This window comes from Tachypleus tridentatus, chromosome 1 (genome assembly GCF_004210375.1).
Source record: "Tachypleus tridentatus isolate NWPU-2018 chromosome 1, ASM421037v1, whole genome shotgun sequence".
NCBI classification, from domain to species: domain Eukaryota; kingdom Metazoa; phylum Arthropoda; class Merostomata; order Xiphosura; family Limulidae; genus Tachypleus; species Tachypleus tridentatus.
The window spans coordinates 33,688,997-33,714,463 of record NC_134825.1 but is presented as its reverse complement, the minus strand read 5'-3'; the positions used below and the strand labels follow the sequence as shown (position 1 = coordinate 33,714,463).

At 33.1% G+C, this 25,467-nt stretch overlaps 1 protein-coding gene across 2 annotated transcripts in view; it reads right to left on the bottom strand.

Annotated features, from left to right (window-relative positions):
- Positions 1-25,467, bottom strand: part of LOC143245608 (neuroligin-4, X-linked-like) — a 94,015-nt gene that overhangs the window by 48,163 nt on the left and 20,385 nt on the right. The gene's annotated exons all lie outside the window — the stretch shown is intronic.

Genomic DNA, 25,467 nt, shown 5'->3' with positions numbered 1-25,467 from the left:
GAATTAATAGTTTTTAGTTATCAGTTATCAGCTACTGAAGTTAATACGTTTTTAGTTATCAGTTACTGGAGTTAATAGTTTTTAGTTATCAGTTACTGAAGTTAACAAGCTTTTAGTTATCAGTTATCAGTTACTGAAGTTAACAAGCTTTTAGTTATCAGTTATCAGTTACTGGAGTTAACAGGTTTTTAGTTACCAGTTACTAGAGTTAACAGGTTTCATTTTACAATATACAAACAAGTAAGCTGTGTAAGACTACCAGAGGGAAGGCAGCTAGTCATCACCCTCAACTCTTAGGCTTTTCTTTTACCAACGAATAGTGGGATTGTTCGTCACATTAGAATGCCACTATGGTTGAAAGAGCCAACAGGTTTGGTGTGATGGGAATTTGAACCCGCGATTCGCAGGTTGTGAGTCGATCGCCATAACCAACTGGCCATGCCGGGCCTACCACTCGGGAGAATCGAGTCCCTGATTTTAGCATTGTAAATTTGAAGACTTACTGATGTCCCACTGGGGGATATTTTTTATTTTTAGAAAACAGACTATTTAATCATGTCCTCAGTCTGAGGATTTGTTTAATAATTGTTTAATGAAGAAAAAAGTAGAGAAATATATGAAAATTAAGACAAAGTCGTTGTCGTACGAAATAACTGAAACATAATGAATTAACGTCTGTTAAAAGTGCATAATTTGAAAATATAAGAATAAATAACAAATAAATCTTATTAACTAGCTTTATAAGGTAGTTTTATAAATTTATATCGTTTGTTAGCAATGGAGTTTTAGTTATATGTTAGCAACAAGAAAAGTTTCAAAAGCGACATCAAACACACATAATATTAACAAGAATAGTACGTATCCTAATGATCATATTGTACTATATAATAAGAGAATATACAAGGAAAGAAATCACTACTGATAGGTTTTGTAGATAAAACAATAATTTTCTCTAAAGCAAAAAAACAAGTAATTAGATTTCCATCCTTCTTCAGGTTCATCTAAACAAAAAAATGGACACCTGTGATATCTAATACCATTTTTCATTGACTTACTAAATCTTCACATAAGCAAGTCAAAATATTGGTAAGAACACTAGTACCCAGAAAGAATGATATTTCTAATCAGCAATACATATTATCTATATTAATCACTACGTATATTAAAAGATAACGTATTTGATTCTGACGAATTCACTGAGAGTTGAGAAGCATCTGATTAAAAAAAAATCGTGTTAATTAATCGAAATATTTTTCTCGAAAAATAAATTTTTTTTGTGGAATATCAATCACTGTTTAAATCTCTTCCTTCCTTCAGAGCATGACTAAACTAAAATGTATCAAACGATATGATCATATTAGACATTCCTGTTCATTCTAAAAATGATAAATGTAGTTCATTTTCCATTGAGTAAATTAATGTAAAAAATATCAATGTCCATTAATGGTTTTACTTTGCTTGCAATGAAAATGTTCAGTATAAACAACATTAAATAAATTAAATCTGAGAGGCACTTTTAGGATTTTTACAGCAGGAGTTTTGAATCCATTTCATAAAGCATAACCTAAATTAGAAATAACATATACTAGAAGCTCCGTATAATTCGAGTACGATAAAATTGTTACTTATTATATACAACCTTTTTAAACAAAATATATATATGTTTGTTAACCGAAAATATAAAGCTTCTGAGGAGTTAAATACATCTGAATTACTTACGCTTCCTGTACAGATAGTTAAAAACCTTAGGAGTGAATTTACGCACATACGTTTTACTTGCAAGTATGAGATATCAGATTTGAGAAAACAAAAGCAAAAAGAAATCTTCCATAGCCACTTATTAAGCTCTTGTTGTGTTTTAGCGTAAACTTGCACAACAGGCTATCCGCGATTTGTCCACCGCTAGGAACTGAACGTAGAGTTTTGAGTTGTAAGACCATAAACTTACCGCTCACCCGCTGAAGGTCAGTCACCAGGACCACACGCGGCAGAGAAAACGTTTTTTGATTGCATTTATAAGATTAAGTGAATAATCTTCTAATAATGAGTGTTTACATTGTTCCAGCAGTGGTCCCTCGATGGACCTGTCTTACGTTAACGGACTTAATTAATAACCCTAAAATCCTCGAATCAATTTATCGCGATAGAACGAAAATAACCAATTATGTTGATTTACGATAGACCAACAACAAAATGCAAAGTTTTAACGGTAAATGAAGCTTTAAGATTATAAACTTATTAATCTAGAGCTATTCAGTTAAAGTTCCTGGCCATGTATATTTGAAAACATAATAAATGTTAAAGATGCTGACACTGAAAGATTAAGTAAAGATGGCTTCTTTTAACTGTTTGTGTATTTAATGATTTATACATTAAAATATATAAAAAGGAACACATATTACAACACAATATGATACTCGAAATATTCAATTGTAATCTGTATTACGAGCTATCACATTTTTATAGTGTTATTATTCATTCACGCTGCTTCTACTTATAAGTCCTCCCCCCGTGAGTTTACGAATATACATTGCTAACTTCTGGTTTTCTGTCTTCTTTGCATCGCGCATAGGGTTTATTGTCAAGATTTGTGTTAAGACAGAAAGAACATTTAAACGTTTAAATAAACAGCCGTATACAAAAATAAATTTACATCTTTACTGAAGGTGACAGTTAGCACCTTTTATTAAAGTGTATTCTGTTTCATCAAACATTTGACTATATGCCCAGGAAAAATAATAGAATAAAGAGAGGTTTCGCCTTCAGCTACTAAGATGGTTTTATAAAGAACATTTTATTTTATTATATAAATAGCTTTTCAACTATGATAACATTAAAAATTAGTGATTAATTTTATGATCTCTTTTTTTTTCTTCTATATAAAGAAAAGTCATATCGTTTTTAATATTATGTAAGTTTGCACAGGTGTCTGACTTAACTTATAATAATAATAATAATATGGTTATCGTCTGATTAAATTTCTATTGTTTTAACTTTTTGTTGTTCCACAAGAGAAAGAAATGTGTTCAGTTGCTGTTGAAGAGTTCTCGGCGTGACCTGGATGTAAAGCTTCTCCGCTTACAAGGAAAGGAAAATCGTGCCTGTGATGTTAAATGTTGTGTTTTTATCGTTTATGTATTCATCCATCCTGCTGGTTCCCAATAAAATGAATATTAAATCAAATACTTTCTTTCAATTATTCTAGCTACATTTTTAAGGGTCTTTTTTTGTGCATATGTTATTGAATACATTAAAATTATGTATATACATACCAGTAAAAAGTTTAACATAATGAACACATGAATATTAATCGACTAGAACTCAGCTTTTTGGTGATTCTTATGTTTTATAAATCATCACTTTTTTTAGTCCTCTTACATTATTTGACTTGTTTCTTTTTTTATAAAAGAAACCAAAATTTTAAGCAATTTAAAATTTGTTTCCACATCCACTCTATTCAACAATACATTTACATTTGTACACCAAGTACAATTATGCAATTTTTTTGTCCATTTGCGAAACATAATCTGTTCTATCGACCTTTTCTTACTACAATAATAAACATTTATACAAAAAAAAACATAATAAGCTACCATATTTTACATATTCGACCATGAACTCTAGGTATATAAAGGACCTACGAAAACAGACGCATGTCTATGGTAGAGAGTGAATTGAGAAAACCTTTTCCTATCGATCGTTCCCTCATTTGCATGGTTCGTTTCCAAAGTGATAGAAAACCTTTGATAATACTGCGCCAGCTGCCTCAAATTATTGCCTATGGGAGGAACATCTCTTGCACATACACATTACTTACGCTACCAGTTTGTGGCCATGCTCATAGACCTAAGTATGTTCGTAAAAATATAAGCTTTAATACTGCAGCTTTTAAGCAGCCATTAATAGGACCTTCAGTTTAAACGTCAAATATAAGCTCTTTGAAAAGTCTTACGTTTCACTTGTTTCGTATTTATTTTACACTTCAGGTATAACATTAATTTTTCTTCCATCTCGAAATGATGCAAAAAAAAGAAAACTGACCCTATATTTAGGTGATAATTTACACAAATTCGAAGAGAGATGTTTAAGCTAATGAATATCTGAAACCGAAAAAGAACAATCTCTTCGTGTGAATTGATCAAGTGATCAAGTGTACAAAACCAAGTATCATAAATTGAATATCATCTAACAATGGATCAACTCATTATTTCAGATCTTCTGTGTGGGAAAGCATGCAGGTCAGTTGTCGATAGGTGTCACTGACACACTGTACGAATAAACAACAACAACCGATTTTAACAGTGAAACCACTGTAAAACATTACAATAATACACTGTAATTTTACCTTTTAAGTTTATTTTGATGTCAAGGTCATTCTTGATTTCTTTACGTTTTATGCTGTACTAGCTACATTTTATTTATACTTTGTCATTAACAACTCTGCTGCTAATGTTTTCACTGTTAAATACAGTAAAATTTTGAATAATGCACATATTGATATTATCTGTGAAGGTCTTGGCAGTTTGTGAGGCTTAGCTTGTTTTATAATTGTGTAAATAAACCTCAAGCATCAAGAAAAGTCTGTTGTATTGCTTATGGTATCAAGTATCATACTTATTTTATTTTATTTAACATTACCTGACAAACTTTCGTGAAGAATAATTTACAAAAGTATTTCAACCCAACTATGTTCGATTCGGCATTGAATATGAAGGACAAATGTGTTTGAAACACTATTATACACTATTCTCCACAGAAAAACCATAAGAGTTTAAATAAAGAATACAGTGTTAAAATATATAATAAACCTATTATAAATTGAGAGTTAGTCTATACAAAAGACACACAAACGACGTTTACCTTACAATGCTTCAATGCATGCCGTTTTGATTTGCTTATCATGGGGTTTACTACGGAACTCAGTATATTATATACAAAAAGTAATTTCGATTTGTTTCCTTAAGTGAAAAGCAAAAATGTATGTTTAAAATGACTAAAAATACAAATATGATTACAAATTAATCAGGCCACTTTGTTTACATCTGTTTCAAAAATATTTCTCAGTTACCTAGAAACAAATGTTTTGTTTAAAAAAAAGAACCTGTTTTGTTTCTTTGTTGCCCAACGCTTGGGCTAGTCTTTTCCTAGTGGTATTGACCGTCACATTATAATGTTCCCATGGCATGTTTGTTGTGACGGGGATTTAAACACTCGACATTCAGATTACGAATCAAGCACCTTAATCCTTTGGCTATGCCGAGCTATTTCAGGAAAAATTAGAATAAGTGTTATACTATATATTTTAAGAAATGTTGTACTGTATATTTCTAATAAGTGCTTTGCTATATATTCTTATAAGTGTTCTGCTGTATATTCTAATAAGTGTTCTGCTATATATTCTTATAAGTGTTCTGCTGTATATTCTAATAAATGTTCTGTTATATGCTGTAATACTTGTTTTCTACGTGATCTGGGTAAATTCGAAGTTTTTCTCACCGAATACATGAAACTTTTTAAGCAGTTTAAATACCAATCTTTATAACATTAAATGCCACTTTAGGTAACTGTGTCTTCATCTGGATATATATATCAGTTTATTTATTTCAGCTGAAACCAATACAGTGGCTTATCAACTCTTCGCCCTCCACAGGAAATTGAGCTTTTAATTTGCGTTGTCATCCATACAATGTGACAGTATATATTAATGTATCACAGCAATGAACCATACTGCAATATAACAGTAAGTTGGATACACATAACCCGTTTTAACCTTTAATCTCTTTTGTTGACTTTCATTTTTTACGACGATATATCTTGTTGGTACGTTAAAATTACTATAGAATAAGTTATCACGCTACTGATTAATTGGTCAAAGTTTTAACTTGAACATTCATTGTTTGCCACCATTTTTAGTCCATTTTGAACAGAGATGGCAGTTTTCTATTTAGATTCGTAAATCTAATGTACGATTTTTGGCAAATTGATTAATAAAAATTATAAATAATTCAGATATAAAGTATAGATTATTTATTACGGCGAAACGGACAAAGCATGTAAGAGTTTAAAACATAAAACAGGATGGTTAGAAGAAGACATTAAACGAGCTAATAACTTGAAAAGCCAATCTTATCGAACTTTTTAGTGAGAAGGGTGAATCAGCAGCTTCTTTATTTATTTTTTATTGTTGTTACAAGTAGTTTTACTGTGAGATTAAATCTTGTTCCTCAAGAGATCACACGATTCCCTATCAAACGAAAGGCAGAGGGAGAAGACACATTAACTAAGGAGTGCTCACTGGTGGGGATTTCTTTGGGTCGATACAGTTTCTCAGGCGTGGGTCACAGTAAAGTTAGCACTCAATGCACCGTCTCTGTTTGGTTGAACCGTAACCCTTTAGAAAAAAGTTGCAACGCAAAGGAGTTACTGTTGATATTCAAATTTCAAATATGCGTTGTTTCTTTTGTACCTTTTTCACCCGAGACGAAAAGCTGTTCACCATCCTGAAAATTAAGGACTAAATGAATCTTCTGTTATGATACTTTTTATTGTTGTTGTTGTTGTTGTTTTAAATTAAGCACAAAGCTACACAATGGGCTATCTGTGCTCTGCGCACCACGGGTATCGAAACCCGGTTTTTAGCGTTGTAAGTCCGTAGACATACCGCTGAGCCACTGGGGGGGCTACTTTTATTATTCAAAGTTTTTTTATCCAATATTTACATTTCATTGCTACACGGTGTTTCCGGTACTTGATTTTTTTCTTACGATGACATATGCCTACAGAACTCTTTCCAATAGTTCATTGTTCCACGACTTTGCCTGTTACAAATATATCTGTAATAACCTCATTGTTTCACAACGTTGCATATATCAGATGTTTTCTTCACTACATTGTTTTGTACATGTAAACGTTTTTAAGGTATTAATCAGTGATGTCGAGAAACCCACTTGTTGAGAAATTTATATGCAAAAACGGCTCGTTTGGGTTGAGAAAATATTTTACATAGAAGAGCGAACAACGTTTCGACCTTCTTCGGTCATCGTCAGGTTCACAAAGAAAGAGGTAACTGACCGCAAGCTGACCACATGTTTGAAAAGGGTTGTGTAACTGAGTGTCGGAATGTAGAGGGCGGTATTAGATGTTTGAATATATAATTTTATTTATTTTATTATATTAATATAGGTATAAAGGCGTTCCTTTATATTGGTTTATTTTGGGTTTAAGTTGTTGTATAAGTAAGGCTTCTTTAATTTTGCGTTTGTTTATGTTTGTTTCTTTATTTAGTATTTGAGTGTTTTCTATGGTTATGTTGTGTTTATTTGACGTGCAGTATTCGAAAACGTGTGAAGGTGACTTTTTATGTCCTTTGAATCTGGTTTCCATTTTTCTACTTGTTTCTCCAATATAGAAGTCGTGGCAGTTATCACATTGTATTTTATAAATAATGTTGGTGTGGTGGTTTTTATTCAACAATGTAGAAAAGAACAACTAACCCCTAATTTTGTAAAGGTAAAACTTTCAAAAATTTTAATACATACACAAACATTATCCAAAATTTACAGAAAAAACTACTTAAAGCCATGTTGAACACAAAATACAAAGAACTATATGACTTACAAAAACAAAAATTGAACCTAGACCATCAACTGGCATGCTGCATTAAACCGGAGATTTACGGACTTATACAACAAAACATAAACCAAATCAATACTAAGAACGACAGAGACAAAAAGATCTGCCACAACAAAAAACAAGAACAACTAAGATGCAAACAACAGAAAAGACACCAAAACGACAAATCGTTGACTAACCTCATAATTAACAGATCCGACCGACAATTAAACACAGACGAGATACATCTACTTAACAAAGGACTCAACTTCGCAATAGCACCTAGGTACATTCCAACCATAGAAATCAAAACATGTTTAGAAGACCTAGCCAGGAGACTTGTGATACTTTCTACAGAGAAGAAAAACAAGGAAACAACCAAAAACAACCAACAAAAAGAAGACAACTTAGATAATTTTATTGACATCCAACAGCCAAACTTCCCAGGTAAAATTACAAATTTATATTTTCCAGAAACACCTAAAAACATCTTAAACGATTTTTTCAAAGAATTTTCTCACAAAACCATCAACATAATTTCACAAAAGAGAAATCTAAAAAACAACCTTACAAAAAGAGGCATTAATTCCATTAAAAACCTAAAACAAGACAAAAACATAAAAATTCTAAAATCAGATAAAGGTAACGCTATAGTCATAAGGAACACGAATGAATACATCCAAAAAATGAATAACATCCTGTCAGACACGAACAAATTTAAACCAATACACACAACTCCAACAAAGACACACGAGACGCAACTGAACAAATTACTACTACAAATGAAAAAAGCCAACACAATTTCACAAAAACTTTATTCCTACCTACGTAAAACCGACTCACGCACACCGCAAATATACGGCATCCCCAAACCTCATAAACCAGATTGTCCATTACGACCAATAATGTCCACATATGAATCGTTTAATTACAATCTTGGTAAATACATAGCATGGGCATTCTCAAAATATGTAACATCAGGCAGCTCATTCATCAAAGACTCTTTTAATTTCAAGTCTAATCTAAATCAACTTAATCATGAAGCCTTAATGGCCAGTTTCGATGTTATATCCCTCTTTACAGAAGTTCCAACCACTGAAGCCTGCAAGATAGCCTTAGAACTCTATATCCGAGACCCTAACCCAAATATAGAAATTCCCAGTAACCAATTAGCAACCCTCATAGAATTCACCACGATAAAGACAAACTTCATGTTCAACAACCAAAACTATATAAAAACAAATGGCCTAAGCATGGGCAACCCAGTATCACCAGTTTTAGCCAATATTTTTATGACACAAGTTGAAACACAAGCAATTAACACAGCATTACATCCACCACTATACTAGTACAGATATGTAGATGACACGGTTGCGGGATTCAGATCTACAGAACACATACTTAATTTTTTCAATCACATTAACTCTATTCATCCCAACATTAACTTCACATGTGAACAGGAAGAAAGCAATCAAATATCATTTCTTAACCTCAAAATTACAAGAACCGACACACAATTCAAAACAGAAATCCACCGAAAAATCACCCATACTGGACTATACATTCCTTGGGACTCAGCACATGAAACAAAACAAAAACTCAACATACTAAGAAACCAAATAAACACAGCCATAAAACTATGCTCACCAGATAAAATTAATGATGAATTAGACAAAATAAAACAATACTTCATCAACATTAATAAGTTTCCTCCACAAACCGTAGAAAACATTATACGCACACACCTAGACAGAAAGCAAAATCAACCATCTAAAGTAAATATATCTCACGAATCAAAAAATCACGAAACCATATCCTGTTGTATACCATATATTCCTGACATCAGCAAACAAATAACCAACATTTGGCAAAAATTAGTAACAAAATATGACATTCCAGTTAATACCAAATTTATTCAAAAACCAGGCACAAAACTGAGGTCTATACTATGTAAAAACTACACTGACAAACACCACACCAACATTATTTATAAAATACAATGTGATAACTGCCACGACTTCTATATTGGAGAAACAAGTAGAAAAATGGAAACCAGATTCAAAGAACATGAAAAGTCACCTTCACACGTTTTCGAACACTGCAAGTCAAATAAACACAACATAACCATAGAAAACACTCAAATACTAAATAAAGAAACAAACATAAACAAACGCAAAATTAAAGAAGCCTTACTTATACAACAACTTAAACCCAAAATAAACCAATATAAAGGAACGCCTTTATACCTATATTAATATAATAAAATAAATAAAATTATATATTCAAACATCTAATACCGCCCTCTACATTCCGACACTCAGTTACACAACCCGTTTCAAACATGTGGTCAACTTCTGGTCAGTTACCTCTTTCTTTGTGAACCTGACGATGACCGAAGAAGGTCGTTGTTCGCTCTTCTATGTAAAATATTTTCTCAACCTAAACGAGCCGTTTTTGCATATAAATGTTTAAGGTATTATAATGTTTCACAAAAGTTGCATGAAAAAATTAGGCCAAACGGGAAAACTAAATTCTATAAAACTATATACACATTTTATAGTAGTTTTAATGAACAATATTCTGTTTTAAAATTAATACATGAAACGAAAATAAAAACAAATAAAACCAGGAGTTATAAGATATTAGTCTTAAGTTAGATTCTTTAGATGAAGTATCAGCAAAGAATTTTGTGATTAATGCTAATATTATGTTTATACATAAGAACATTTCAGTACTAATGACTTTTGTAGCAAAATAAGAAAACCCAGAAAGACAAGAGATATGACAAAACGTACAGGAGATCTTGTGAAGAGAATATCTAGATATCATGTTCATGAAAAGTTTAAAAACATATTGAGGTCGAATGAAGTTAAAACCAAAGTTCTCATACTTAGAAATGAACTTCGTGAAGAAGCAAAAAGCTCTCGCAATAGAATTTTTCATTTATTTTAAGATTCTTTTACGAGAAACAATGGATTTTAAAAATCCTACATGTCTTTTACCATTATGTTTATTTTGTGTAAGAGTATGTAGGCCCGGCATAGAAAGGTTAGTTAAGGCGTTCGACTCGTAGTCCGAGGGTCGCGGGTTGGAATCCCTGTCACACCAAATATGCTCGCCCTTTCAGCCTTGGGGGCGTTATAATGTTACGGTCAATCCCACTATTCGTTGGTAAAAGAGTAGCCCAAGAGTTAGCGGTGGTACTGATGACTCGATGCCTTCCTTCTAACCTTACACTGCTAAATTAGGGACGGCTAGCGCAAACAGCCGTCGTGTAACTTTGAGCGAAATTCAAAACAAACTAAAGGTATCTAAACACCAAAAATATACTGAATTTCAACATTTCTTTCCCTTTAGTGCGAGAAAAATTACAAATGATTAAAAAAATCAAAGAACAATAAGATAAAATAATTTCTCTTAGTTTGATATTTCTGTTTTATTTCTCTATGGTTTCCATATTTTTGTGTTCTTTTTTGCAAAACCTTTAATGTGGCTTTTCTTCTTGATGAGAAGATAAGCTATTATTTTCCTGCAAATGGTTTTCACGAAGCTGACTTCCAATTCGTAGAAGCCTTCAACAGGAGCATCGATATTTCAGTGCTTCAGTACTGAGCTGGTTGTATCTGAGTACATCTGTTTTTTTTTTTTATTATTTAACCCTAGATTGTTAACTCTCTTCATGTGGTTTATCTTTTAAATTAAAAATCATCGCATGAAAACACTCGAACTGATAGCAAATAAGCATAACAGAACTAATTGTTTCATATTTCGAATAGAACAATCATAGGAATGCGATGTACCGTAAGATTTTTATAATAGTGATTTTAATAATGATAACTGTTCATACCTCTGCTTTAAAAAATTACTAATCAAAATTTCTTCCTTGTAATTTTTCAGCTTCTAATTACATTTGCTTATTTATTGCCGTTTTTATTCCAAACTGTAAAGTTATTTTTTCTAAAGAGTTTCTCGATAAATTATCAAGCATTGCTGACATTTTGAAATATTTACATTATAGTTGTTATGAGATGAAGAAAAACCGAAAAGGCGCAAACTCGTGCACAGATAAAGTTGAAGATTTTTTTTTCTTGACAACATGTACTGAGGCTCGGCATGGCCAGGTTGTTAAGGAGCTCGACTCGTAATCCGAGTGTCCCTGGTCGAACCCCTTCACACCAAACATCCTCGCTCTTTCCTCCGTGAGGTCGTTATAAAGTGACGGGCAGTCTCACTATGAATTGTTAAAAGAGTAGCCCAAGAGTTGGCGGTGGATGGTGATGACTAGCTGCCTTCTCTCTAGTCTTACACTGCTAAATTAGGAACGGCTAGTACAGATAGCCCTCGTGTAGCTTTGCACGAAATTCAAAACAAACAATATGTACTAAAAGTAAAACAAACTTCCGCAATGACGGTTTGGAACACCATGGTGCAGTTAATTAATTTTCAGAACGTTATTAATACTTTACCATTCTCATAACATTTAACTATGTGCAGTTATCCCTGTTTTATAACCTTCATTATTGAAGTTTATATCAAGGCAAATGAACAAGACAGGTGTATGATATGAATTCGAAATGTACTTTACTACCTTTCTAGATAGATAGTTACAGATATAGCAAAAACTCTAACCAACCCACACGATATGCACCTCAAAGGAAATCATGCCAACTTAACATCAACTTAACCACAAGTGAGTGGTTAAGAGTGGTATTAAACCCATAAAAGAAAATAATTTGAACATTTACCCCTGCAAGTATAACTGTAGAAATATATATTTGTAATCAAACCAAATGTAACTTTTTTTTACTGCTAATAATCAAACACAACTTATTAAGACTTTTGTCAGTTGAATTTTTAATTTTTATAATTTTATACGTAGAGCGAGTGGTGTTGTTCATTGTTATACTATTGTATACTATTTTTATAACTCATTGTTATACTATTTTTTAAAATAGCTCCAACACAACTTGTTGCTTTTCATCACGTGTTTGTATACTCCAAATATATAAAACGATACCATATGTTAAATCAAGAGATTTCTAACTAGCCTATATACTATTATACAAACATTGATGCATATAACATAATTTAGTGCATAAAAAAGTAATTAATTTTATTATGCTTTGTGTTATTGAACAATAACTTCCTATAAAGTTGATAAATCCGACGCTTAAAAACATAAAAACATTATTATGATGTTTGCCAATAAAACTGCTTTCACTCAACTTATTTTTCGTCCATAAAATTGTAATCATTACTACTACATGTCACTTGACGTAGTAATAGAAAAATTAAAAATCTACGTTTAATTTCCCCAACTCTTTATATAATTTCAAAACTTTATTATACATATAACCTATTACATTTGTTTCTATATCATTATCTTATCGTTTCTGCCTGAGTGACATCCACATTAAGAGTTTTGAATTTTTACAGCAAGATTTACAGCTCTCTTTATTTTCTTTGTTATAATCACTAGTTCTCATTATTCCAGTTCCTCCAGTACAGAATCAAGAAAAAAACCAGCATTGCTAGTTCATATAAAACCTGCAATCTTACATAACAACTTCACTTCTGCAATAATTCAGGGCTGCTGAGAAAAGTTGCGCTTCGTGAAATAAGTCGAATCCAGACGAGCAGACCGAGTAATAAAATCAAATCTTTACCGACTTATTTTAACTACGTCTGTAATACGTAGAAAAAAGTATGCCTAGACATATAGATATGTCTCCCTTTTCTGTAGTTCTTATGTTGTCAGGCTACAGTAATCGCTAAAATAAATTTTGTAACTTTTTAAAACTGTTCCATGTTGTTGTCTACCACTGTTTCGTTTTCTAATTTGTAAAGTAAATTTGATTTTTTACTTCTAATTACAACTTCATGCCTCCATAACTCTTAGAAGGCCTTTATTTCTAAGCGAATTATACTCTTTTTTTTCTTTCTACGACGCTCTTTCAATTACTATATCGATTTGTAGTTTTGTTTGCAATATTTTTTTTCTTAATTGAAAATTTTCATATATTTACCCTTTCCATTTCCAGTCTTACTAAGAAAGTTTTGAAGCCTTTTATTTTAAACTTTAGTTTTGTTCGATTATTTATTTAGTCTTTCAGCTCTATGCTTCTGTTTCTTATTCTTTAATATTCGATTTGCATTAGCAAAGAAAATACGTTTGGAATTAAACTTTATAATATCAACCATACCTTAGGCACACGTGAGCTAAATGGCAATATCAGAGGTTCTAAAGCCATTATTATCATCCCTACTGACCAGTGTAAAGATAATCAGCTAGTAACACCCGCCGCCATGAGGTCATTCAGCGGGTCTGAACCGAATAACAGAAGTGACTATCACTTTTATAACTTGCCCTTGCCTAGAACTGGAGATCGAATTCAGTAGAGTCACAGCTCGAACTCTGGACACTACTCCACTGTCCATCACGATAACCATTAAGCATGTAACCCGAAATACTTATAAAATGTGCTTTTGCTCTGTTCCAATTGGTGTCAATAATATTAATAATAATTCCCAAAAATATATTGAAAAGTCCTAAGGCTGTAATTCCATCGATCATGTTTTCTTACTTTGTGAGTCACTTTTCATTTTTAACATGCATCTAAGTTCTATTACACTGTTGTCTTTTTCCTAGTTCAAGAACGTCAGCTAGGATTTGATTTTCACCAGCGTCTATAAACTATTTTATAGTATACGTTGCTCGCACAGAACATGATGGGAAACGGCGTCTTTTCATATGCAAATCAAAGAACCACCTTCTGAATTACAATTTTTTGTTAACACAATGAATTTGTTTTATTTATTTATTTTCAAGAAATTCGATTTGATTAGCAGCTGAAGAAATATTTGTGATATTCCACTCAGTCATAAGTAATTTTATTTATTGTGCATGAAAGTCAGTATATACACACACAAATATATAATTTAAAACAGCCGAGCCTCCAGCTGTTTGTCAGTACGTGAGCAGAAGATATTTTGTTCTCTGACTATTTCAGAGTAGGACACTTTTAAGGTTGACATACATATACTCTCAGCTGATTTAATCACATTGAACATCAGGCTAATTTTTCGACAAAATTTAAAAGAAGATAGATTTAATTTTTGGTTCGTCTTACAAAACGCATGTGCCATACTTTACATAAGAACAGATAATTTCGTGTTGATGTAGCAGATAAAACATTCTTGTTACTTAGAATTAATCTGAACAAAAATAATTGTAATCTCTTCTTTTTTTACCCTCAGCAAATGTAAATGATATTTCACGTCAAGATATATGTGCACAAATTTACAGACCTTTTTGTGTTTGGTATTTTCAATCCAAATGGCATGCTATATGACGCATTTGCTAAACGACTTGGCCACAGACCCATAAGGCTCAAACATAACGAAACCAAATTCTAAAAAAACAAATAGCGAGATTAGCTGTTTCAGTTATATTGTTCAGAAAGATGAACGTGTGGAACGTGTCGGCGACTTATTGCGGACCTAAAGTTATGTCTTCCGGTAAGACACTAAATAAGCTACATCTAATCATTGTAAGAAATCACAATTTTGTTAGCTTAACAGTGAAAATATATTCTTCGGTCTCGCTTCACATTTTCTAATTATTCAGTGTATATGTTTTAAGTAATTTCAGATACAGTTTATTGTAGTGCATGTAATTAATGGTGACAATGAACGGTCTAATATGTTTTACAAAATACGATGACCTCGCCATAGAGTCAGGTAACTATGATCCTAGTTATTGTATTGTACACACATACAACGAAATTTGTTCATTTGGTATTACTACACAAGAAAAAAAGTCTTAATGTTGCAGACATGTTATGGAGCATTTGACATAGAATCACGTCTGGAAGCACGATACGGAAGTGTTTTAATATAATAATGATGGCGTTACATACATTTATTGGAATAACTCTTATTGCATTTGACAATGTTAAATTTCTAATGCACTAATACAATTTTGACTTTAGAAACAGTTGTGGGGATCATATAGAAAAACATATTGCTTTGTGTTGATACTTTGAACTTCTAAGAGTTTGTTTTGTCTGTTTGTTTTTTGAATTTCGCACAAAGCTACTCGAGGGCTATCTGTGCTAGCCGTCCCTAATTTAGCAGTGTAAGACTAGAGGGAAGGCAGCTAGTCATCACCACCCACCGCCAACTCTTGGGCTACTCTTTTATCAACGAACAGTGGGATTGACCGTCACATTATAACGCCCCACGGCTGAAAGGGCGAGCATGTTTGGCGCGACCATCAGATTACGAGTCGCACGCCTTAACACGCTTGGCCATGCCGGGCCACTTCTAAGAGAGGATTAACGATTGTGTTTTTATATGATAGCCATAACTTCTTGTTAAATCATATTTATAGCTTGAAATTATACCTGTCGTATAAAAGCACATACTATTGATGTTGCTAGTCCCCTAGTGATTGGCACAGCGGTACGTCCCCAGAATTAGAACGCTAAAATCCGGGTTTCGATACCCATAGTGGTTAGAGCACAGAGCACCGATAGCACTTTGTGTAGCTTTGTGCTTGATTACAAACAGCGAAATGATGTGGCTAAGTTTTACGTTGTAAAATAACACATTTATACCCATTGAAACGTCGTTCCTAAGTTTAAGAAACGCCTGCAATTCTGGTAGGGTATAATTTGAGACAATAAATCATTTAGAACTATACCAGAAGACAGGTAAGTCGATGGAATATTACATATTTGGCTATTTACCTCTAAATGCCTGAGGAGATATGACGAATTGAGGAACCAAGTTTAACGCATGAGGATACGCTTGAAAGGGCTTGGAGGGAAATATAAAACGCTCTGTTCAATTCACAATACGCATGCACAACATACTATTTCAAAGCGAATATAATCTACAAAACAAGAATCTCTGGATGCTTTGCAGAAAACACATAAGATTTATGTGCAGTGAAAAATACAACAAAAAAACACAGCAAAAGCCTGATTGAGTCCACAGAACGTACGCGCCTTATGGACTAATGCGAAATCGAAAGTGCATAAATCCAAGCCATGCCAATGTGCGTGCACAGCCTTGAAAATACATAGAATATAAATTCAAACAGAGAATGTATGAGCTGATCAAACTATGAATTTTTGTTAAACTTCCGATTTATTGTTATTCGTTATGTTACAAAAATTGTAAATCCTGACAGAGAATTAGCTGTTATTGGTAACAAAAAGCAGCAGTCGGATGGAGATAAGGTCTGCTTATAGCACAAACAAATGCACGTGTCTCAGTTCATTCACTTTTTCACCTTATAAGCCAAGGTTCAAGGGAGCAAAGGTCGCGATGACGAAGTTTTATTTGGAGATGAATGATTAGCTTAGGGTATTGTCACGTATAAACGTTAGGGTATTGTCATGTATAAACGTTTCAATAAATGTGGTAAAACTGACACGTAAAAAAATAAATGAAAAAATTAAATGAAGATTTTCAAAAATGTTTACTACAACGATAGTTGTTTACTCTATTTAAAAACTCTTCAGTATATTTTGTAAAACTGATGTGTAAAAAACAAATTTTCTTCAATTTAACCTCTCAAAGTTGGATGCGCATTACTATATAGATACCTCCCTTGGAATTCAGTGTGAATAATTTACGACCATGAATAACTTATAATATCGTAAGCTGCACTGAACAGACTTTCCCTCCCCTAATTTCAGTTTAAACTTTAAATCCAATTATATATAAGATAGAGTATAATATATGAAAATGATTTTGAGAAAGCAAATAAAAAAGGTACGTGACAACTACAGCTGATATAAATTTCCAATGGAACGGCATGTATCAGAACTACACATTGATACTGTTTAGAGGTGCTGTGATGCCATCGAATGTTGATCATCATTTTTCGGAAAGCTGTGTAACAGCCTTTTCTGATACAAAACATTTATACAATCAGATCGTAAAGTTTCAGAGAGCGAAGACAATGATATCTTTTGTACTTAACATCATTGAAAACCAAAAGGATCATGTATCAGTTTGGTTCACCAGGACCATCCAGAAAGAGACCTGCAACAAAGTGTACCCATCTCTTATTAAAAATAACGAGTAGCGTGTTGTATCAAATGAGAATCAACGAACACGAAGGTCAATAGCAAAAGCCGCCTTTTCACCACAGGCTAAATTACACAACATAATTAAGAAGCTTCTCCATCTGGAAAAGCAATACAAATCGTGTATGCAAAAGTTGCTTCCAAGTTTAATGGTCGCATACCTGAAGCAGCTGGAAAATGAAACAGTTATTAATACTATTCTATATGAATGTTTGGACTGTTGAAACGACTGCTGGAAACCTTCATTACCCTACACCAGATCAGTTACGAAAAGATGCAAGGAGTAGTGTTTATATTTGTGTTTTAAACGTTATATCCTTACAACGGAGCCTTTTGCATTGTTATTGTAAAGATGCACAGTCTTCAAAAAGAACATGAGTGGACATGGTAATATAGACTGTAACTAGATGGCGAGGCTTCAAAATCGATATAACATATTGTAGTAATTGTTTATATATAAATTAATGGCTATTAATTAATGGTTAGATTGGATCTATGTAAATAGCTTCCTATGGTCAGAATTCAATACTAATTAGTTATTGTCAATAAGTCAATAAGCAACCAGTCTGATGCTACGTTCTCCACAGTCTTCCGACTTATAACGCTAGAAACCGGGTTTCGATACTCGAAGTGGGCAGAACACAGTTAGCTTATTGTTTAGCTTTTTGTTTAATTACAAACAAAGTGATGCTGTATGTACAAATAATTCTATGTGATGTTCATAGATATGTGTACGAATACAGAAAGTTGTATTTTCCTTCAACCTGATTAATATTATTAAAGATGCCCGGCATGGCCAAGCGCGTAAGGCGTGCGACTCGTAATCCGAGGGTCGCGTGTTCGCGCCCGCGTCGCGCTAAACATGCTCGCCCTCCCAGCCGTGGGGGCGTATAATGGGACGGTCAATCCCACTATTCGTTGGTAAAAGAGTAGCCCAAGAGTTGGCGGTGGGTGGTGATGACTAGCTGCCTTCCCTCTAGTCTTACACTGCTAAATTAGGGACGGCTAGCACAGATAGCCCTCGAGTAGCTTTGTGCGAAATTCCAAAACAAACAAACAAACAAACAAATTATTAAAGATAACCAGTATCTTCCAGCTTGCAGACAGTGGAATATTCTGTTATTCAAACTCATTGTACGTATCTCAGTGCTGGCTATATCCATGGAAGCTTGAAAAATGTTTTTGTAATATGCATGTGTGACATGTATCCATGATCCATGAGATATACAAGTTACTCTTTTTCTGGCACAAACGACTATCTTGTCCAATAAAGAACTCTTCAGAGTATTCGACTACTAATTCGTTTATTTCTTGTTGTATTGAATCTTAAATTGTTTCTACAACCATAAATTAATTATTTCAAGTATGTGGCAGCCAGTGTTTATTCTTAGAAGTGGTACAACAGAAATGACCCTAGCAGTACGACTAGTTCTAGTAAATTGCACTTCACTCACTGTGAATAGAAAACTTTTCATTACTAGAGGACAGCAACACCTGAACTGAAAAGGTTGATGCAGGTGCATCCTATTTTTAGATTCACAAACCGAATTACTTACATCATTATAGCAGACAGGTATAATTTACTAGACTTAGTCTGCAATAAACCATAGAACACAACTCGTGCACTTGGTAGAACTGTGACTCTCTTCTATACATAAATTCATACAATTCGCTGTCTATGGATCTTATCAGGTTGGCATTGGTGATTTTTCCACGGAACTTCTTGGTACTTGCTTCACAAGTAAAATTGACTGTCAGTTTCAAGATTCTAATAACTGAGCAAAAATCAAAGACTGCCAACTTCGCCCTGTCTTGACGTTACATGGACATAAAAACATTCTCTAAATTCATGTATATTCATTTCTCAGAACAACATTTTTTTAGACTGACTGGAGTGGTGGTATCAGCTGAACCATTTGACGTGCCTTAAAGTTGATCAGACTTCTCATTATTTTCTATGTTTGGTAGTACACACCAAGTAGCATCCAGCTGATAACACCTAAATGTATTGATATAATTTGATTACAACGCTTCTGCTCAGTGGCTAAACTTCATATATGCATCGTCAGTTTTCCATAGCTTACATTTGATACTCCTGTACTATGCATGTAAATAAGCAGATGTGTGTCATTTTAGAAGGTAAGGCATATAGATATCACATGAGAAGTGGCGTACAGACCAATAACAGAAGCAAATGCTTCAGTAAAATCATCTATAGGGCCATCTCGGAGAAATAAGTCGCACAATTCCCATGAAATTTCTGTACACTCAGTTCTATCTAGTTCATATTTGTCGACTGGTTATAATGCTCTTGTATTTTATTATTTCTCAATGGAATATTGAGATTTCTTTCATGGGACGTACTGGTTACTGTTGGATTCTTTTTTTTTTCTGGTCACCCGTTTGAAGCAAGCGCTTTGAACTGAGTTGCTAGAGGTACTGTCTCTCTTGAAGTGTGTATAACTCTAACATTCAAATGATGCCACAACATTTTTGTTGGTATTCCCTATAGTATTTTATGGTGGGATAATTTTTCCCATGTTAGGGAAGCAAACTGCTCTAGGGTGTCACTATTTTTAATGTTAAGCTGGCCAGAATGATAGTCCAGTTGTTGGCGAAATCAAAGCATTGGTACAACTCAGCTATGACTTGATTGGGTCGAATTCATACTCAATATAATGCGTCACACTACATATTCTGGAGTACTCCATTTTTAAGCCTGATCTAAAAGTCCAGATCTGCCTTAGATATACCAGTAACAACTGTAAAAGAGCACTGTTTCACCTTGTCTACATGACCTTTGATGGTGTTATTATATCTCCAACAGCATGTCAGTTAATATATCACGAGACATCTCTGGTGTTAGTATCGCAGGGTATTGTTGATGCCCCTACGTCTGAGCATAAAATGATGTGTTATTGTCTCTCAGTTCTTCACAAGTCATTGTGGTTGCAGGAGCACTTTTCTCTTAGTGAATTTGCTCTCGACAAGGATCATTATCCTTACAAGTTTTTGTAAGTTTAGACTTAACTTATAGGTAGAACTTAATCAGTAGTTTTGTAGGTTCCAGTTGGTAATTATTATTTTTTTGTTACGCAGACTGTTGATTGTGAATATGCAGCAACAGCAAAAGACATAATTCAAGAGCGGATTTCTTCAATACCTCGATGCTTTCCTTAAGATCTATATGTCCTCAATAGTGAAATATTTTCCTTTTTCTTACAAAAACCTTAGACTTAAAAGTGATATTTTCTCTCATACAAGTTTCAAACTTCTGTAATACAATAGTTAAGAAGAGCACAAAAAAATGCACCCACCTAAAAAAATCAGCGGTTTCACAAAAGAAAATACTGGTCATTAAACCAAAACTTAACTTTACTATCTTGGTCTGTGGCATTCTCAGTTTTACTTATTAGTAACTGCAGTATCAGAAGTAATGGCATGAAATGTTAAGCAAATCCAACTCAGAAATGGATGTTGAAAAACAGTGATTGATATAAATCGATTTTCTGTGGTTATATCGTAAACGACACAAACCCAGCTAAAACTGACACATAGAATTGACTATTTTGTTTGATATAATTTAAAGAGCTTCTTTTCATTTTGAGTTGTTTATATTGAGTTTCAACATGTTTCTACAGTGAAATATTTTACCTCTTATGAAAATGAACATTTAAGCTGATTGACTTAGATCTGTTGTAATATGTTATACAACTCTAACGTTTTATGCGTCTTTACAAAAATACGTGGACATGAAATGGAGTATTTCATATAAGTTTCTGATAGTACTAATCCAGAGTTAAACTGATAATACACAGAAAATTCACTAAAGATGTTGATGAAGTGAAGTGCCAAAATACTTGATGTAGGTTCTACCAACACCTTTCTTTTATTTAAATAGAAAATGTTTGGGTAACAAATATAACTTATTTTATGGACTCATATTCTACGTTTCTAAAACTAACTACTTATACATGAAGACTAACGATTTTATTTTGACTATAGTTTGGCCTGTAAATGCTTGAGATTTTGAGAGCTTGCAAATCTGAGAACATTTTGATGAACTAAAATATTGTTTGACTGCATTTATTAGTAACTTTCAAAAAATAAATAAAGACCTTTGGTGGCTCAGAGACTTGCTTTAAAGTTTGTAATGGAAACGTGCGAGGCCCAGTCTTTGTGAAGGACTTACTGTAAATACCCTAATTCGCAGCTTTTCTCTCGATAAAAACAAACAAACAAACAAACGGAATCACTTAAAACAGATTGAATTGGAATACATGTTATTATAGAACGCTTTTATTTACTTTAACGTGTAAACTACAAGTCGTAATTCTAAATGTTTATGACATACGTTAACGATGTGTAATGAGAACTATTGCCGAGCTTTGCTATAAATTAATGAACTCAGATCTTACATGGATGTTATGTATACATTACCCATGAACATTGTCACGAAACGACAATAACAAGTTACAAAACCTCTCTCAAAAATTGTTTTATCTTATCTGTTTCTAAATATATAGCGTCAAAAATATCCTTACATTAACAGCATTATTCGTCAGTTTCCCAGAGACTATCATTTCATATGAACTGTTGTAATAAGAAGTGCTAATTTATTGCCTATTTTTGAGAAAATAAAATAAATATAGAGGTGTTAATATAGATTATAGAAATATAATGACACTTTTTCTATGTTGCGTGCACAAATGTTTTTTCGCAAGTTGGATCTAATTTCCTTTTAGTTTCCCTGTGTTCATTTATGGTCATTAAGGAACGTTATGTCACTCAGAATCTCTGATGTATGATAAAAATTTCACCGGCCTTCGATGGTTTTATTGTTTTGAAATGTTTACATGTTCTGCAGCAATTCCAATACGATGAATCCAAAAATGATATCCATTAATCTCCATCACATACAGATTTTTCACAAAACGTCATATGTACTTTTACATAAAGGATTTATTTTCATTGAAATGGAGTCACATTTTGATATGCTTAAAATATTCACAGTCATTTACTATAGATTTCTCTAGACTAATCACGACGTGAGAGCTTTATCGACCGTTCTAGAATCAACGAGATACACACTTAATAATAAAAAAATATTCGTCGTGTTAAACAAAATAATAATTTGATCTAAGTAAAGTTTTTTTCTTCCCGACTTATAAAAAAATCTTTACGTGATAAAAAATGAATGTTATTTTCGAGATTTGCAAAGATGAATTATGGAAAATATGTTGTTAAAACTAAAGCAACTTTTATGAAGTTTAAATTCGCAGACCTGTTTTATTAATTCAGTCCCCCGCTGGGACAGCGGAAATTCTTTGGATTTACCATTCTAAAATCACGGATTCGATTCCACTCGGTGGACTCAGCAGATAGTCGAATGTGGCTTGCTATACGAACACAAGCACGTTATCAATTTAATACATAGCAGGGCATACTTACATTTTTTTACAAGTTTAAATTTCGAGAAACACAATAGCACGATTCAAAAACATTACAGTTAGTGTAATATCGTATAATATTTTCGCTACTGTTTAATCTGTTTTGTTAATTTATAGTCATGATTACCACTTAGAAATCCCAATGAAAAATTTTGAAATAACACTTTTTCACCTTGTTTACAAAAACCATTTATCATATATCAAGCAACATCACAGCTAACATCTCATTGAGATAACCTTTATAACATCAAACGATAATTATATTTGCATACAAGTAATGTATCTAATTTGGTTGATGTTGGTCGTTTATCCAATGAACTTCATGGCACTTTCTTCACAATTATAAATGACTGTCAGTTTCTATAGTAGGTTCAGTTTCAAGATCCTAGTAACTGAGAAAAGAACAAAGACAGCCAACTTCGTTCTGTTTTGACATTACATGGACATAAAGACATGCCTCTATATTCATTAAAAGCATAACGATTTTATTTTGGCTATAGTTTGGCCTGTTAATATTTCATATGCTGAGAGCTTGCACATAATGCATCTTTGAAAATATACCTGAACATGAAATGGGATAATTCAGATAAGTGTTTGAAAGTTATAACACTAACTCAGATCTAAAATGATGAGAAATTCATTATTTTGGCTTCTAAATGTTTTCCGGTGGGTCAGCAGTAAGTATACATGCTTACAACACTAAATGTCAAAGTTCGATTGTCGCGATGGACAGAGCACAAACAGCCCTTAGTTGGCTTTCCTATAAAACTTTTAAGTTTGGAAAATTGAAATGACAAATTACAGTAGTCAGAAAGATACTTTTGTATTTTAAGATATTTATATCTAGAAAAAGATGATTTAATAATTTTATGAAATTTGCCTCTTAATCGTAGACAAATTTATTCATCCGCGGGAAATCCCTATTGTAAAGATTAATCTAAGAGCCGGTATGCATTAAAATCTGATATTATCACACTTTTCATTCAGAAAGTTTTTAAAATTTTCATAACATTTCAGTACACTCATCTAAATACTAACATTAAACAATGAAAAATATACACAAATAAATAAGATGTCAATATTTCTAAAAGCCAAGTGTTGGTTGGTCACACTCTGTTTCTACGTATTCATGAGTTGCACGAGTCTAATTACACTTTTTACTGCTATAATACTTATTATTTTGAGTGCTTGTTCCAATTTTAGTTGAATTTAATTGATAACATAGGTGTAAGTAACTCTTAAATTTCGGCACTTCTTTTGTTATATAAAGGTATGTCATAGGGGGGAGTTTCCAGGCCCATATCAGACATGACGTTATGTGTGTGTGGCACCACATGATCCACATTATTACGACGCCAAGCTAGGTACGATCCGAATAGAAAAGCAAGGAAGGGAAAATTCCCCCGATATAAGACAGGAAGAGCTTTCACACTTTATCAACGCCTGTGAAAATGAGTTAAAAATTACTGCAAATTTTTGCTTGAGAATTATCATGAAGAAACCTTTGTTAAGGCAGGCTGAAGGTGACAATCATGTATAGGGAAGAAGACGGCTTTTCTTCATAAGAAGAACGGGTGTGTTTGCAGTCACATGGCCATCGTATGTTTTAATCTTTTATCCAAAGACAAAAATATGTATCATGTTTTTTTTCAACTATTTGTACTGGATTCACGCGCAACATGTAGCATGTTCCTGAGAAAGGAAACCATATATTTCTTTAATGTATTACCAGTTTCATATGGAATCGTTTTGATTCGCAATGGCTTCACGTCATTTTTGACGTACTTTTACGTTGGTGTACAATAACAGTTTAGCATCAGAATGAACAGGACAACAATGTGAGATATAACTACACTAAAGCTTTATTATGTACAATTAAATTAACTAGTATTACAATATTGAAGGTTGGATAAAGATAGTTACTATTTTAATTTACGTTTAGCCTGGTTAAATAGTTTTGAAGAACACTTTTTTTTTTCTGGAATTTCGCGCAAAGCTACTCGAGGGCTATCTGCGCCAGCCGTCCCTAATTTAGCAGTGTAAGACTAAAGGGAAGGCAGCTAGTCATCACCACCCACCCCAACTCTCCCACGGCTGAATGAACGAGCATGTTTGGTGCGACCGTGATTCGAACCCGCGGCCCTCAAATTACGAGTCGAATGTCTTAACACACTTGCCCATGTCGGGCCACAGTTTTGAAGAAATAAAAATAGCATGTATTTAGACTATATGTACTATAATCGTCTAGTATAAGTTAAATCTTTCGTAATCACACAAATATAATAGTGCTCAGGGATGTGCATTAG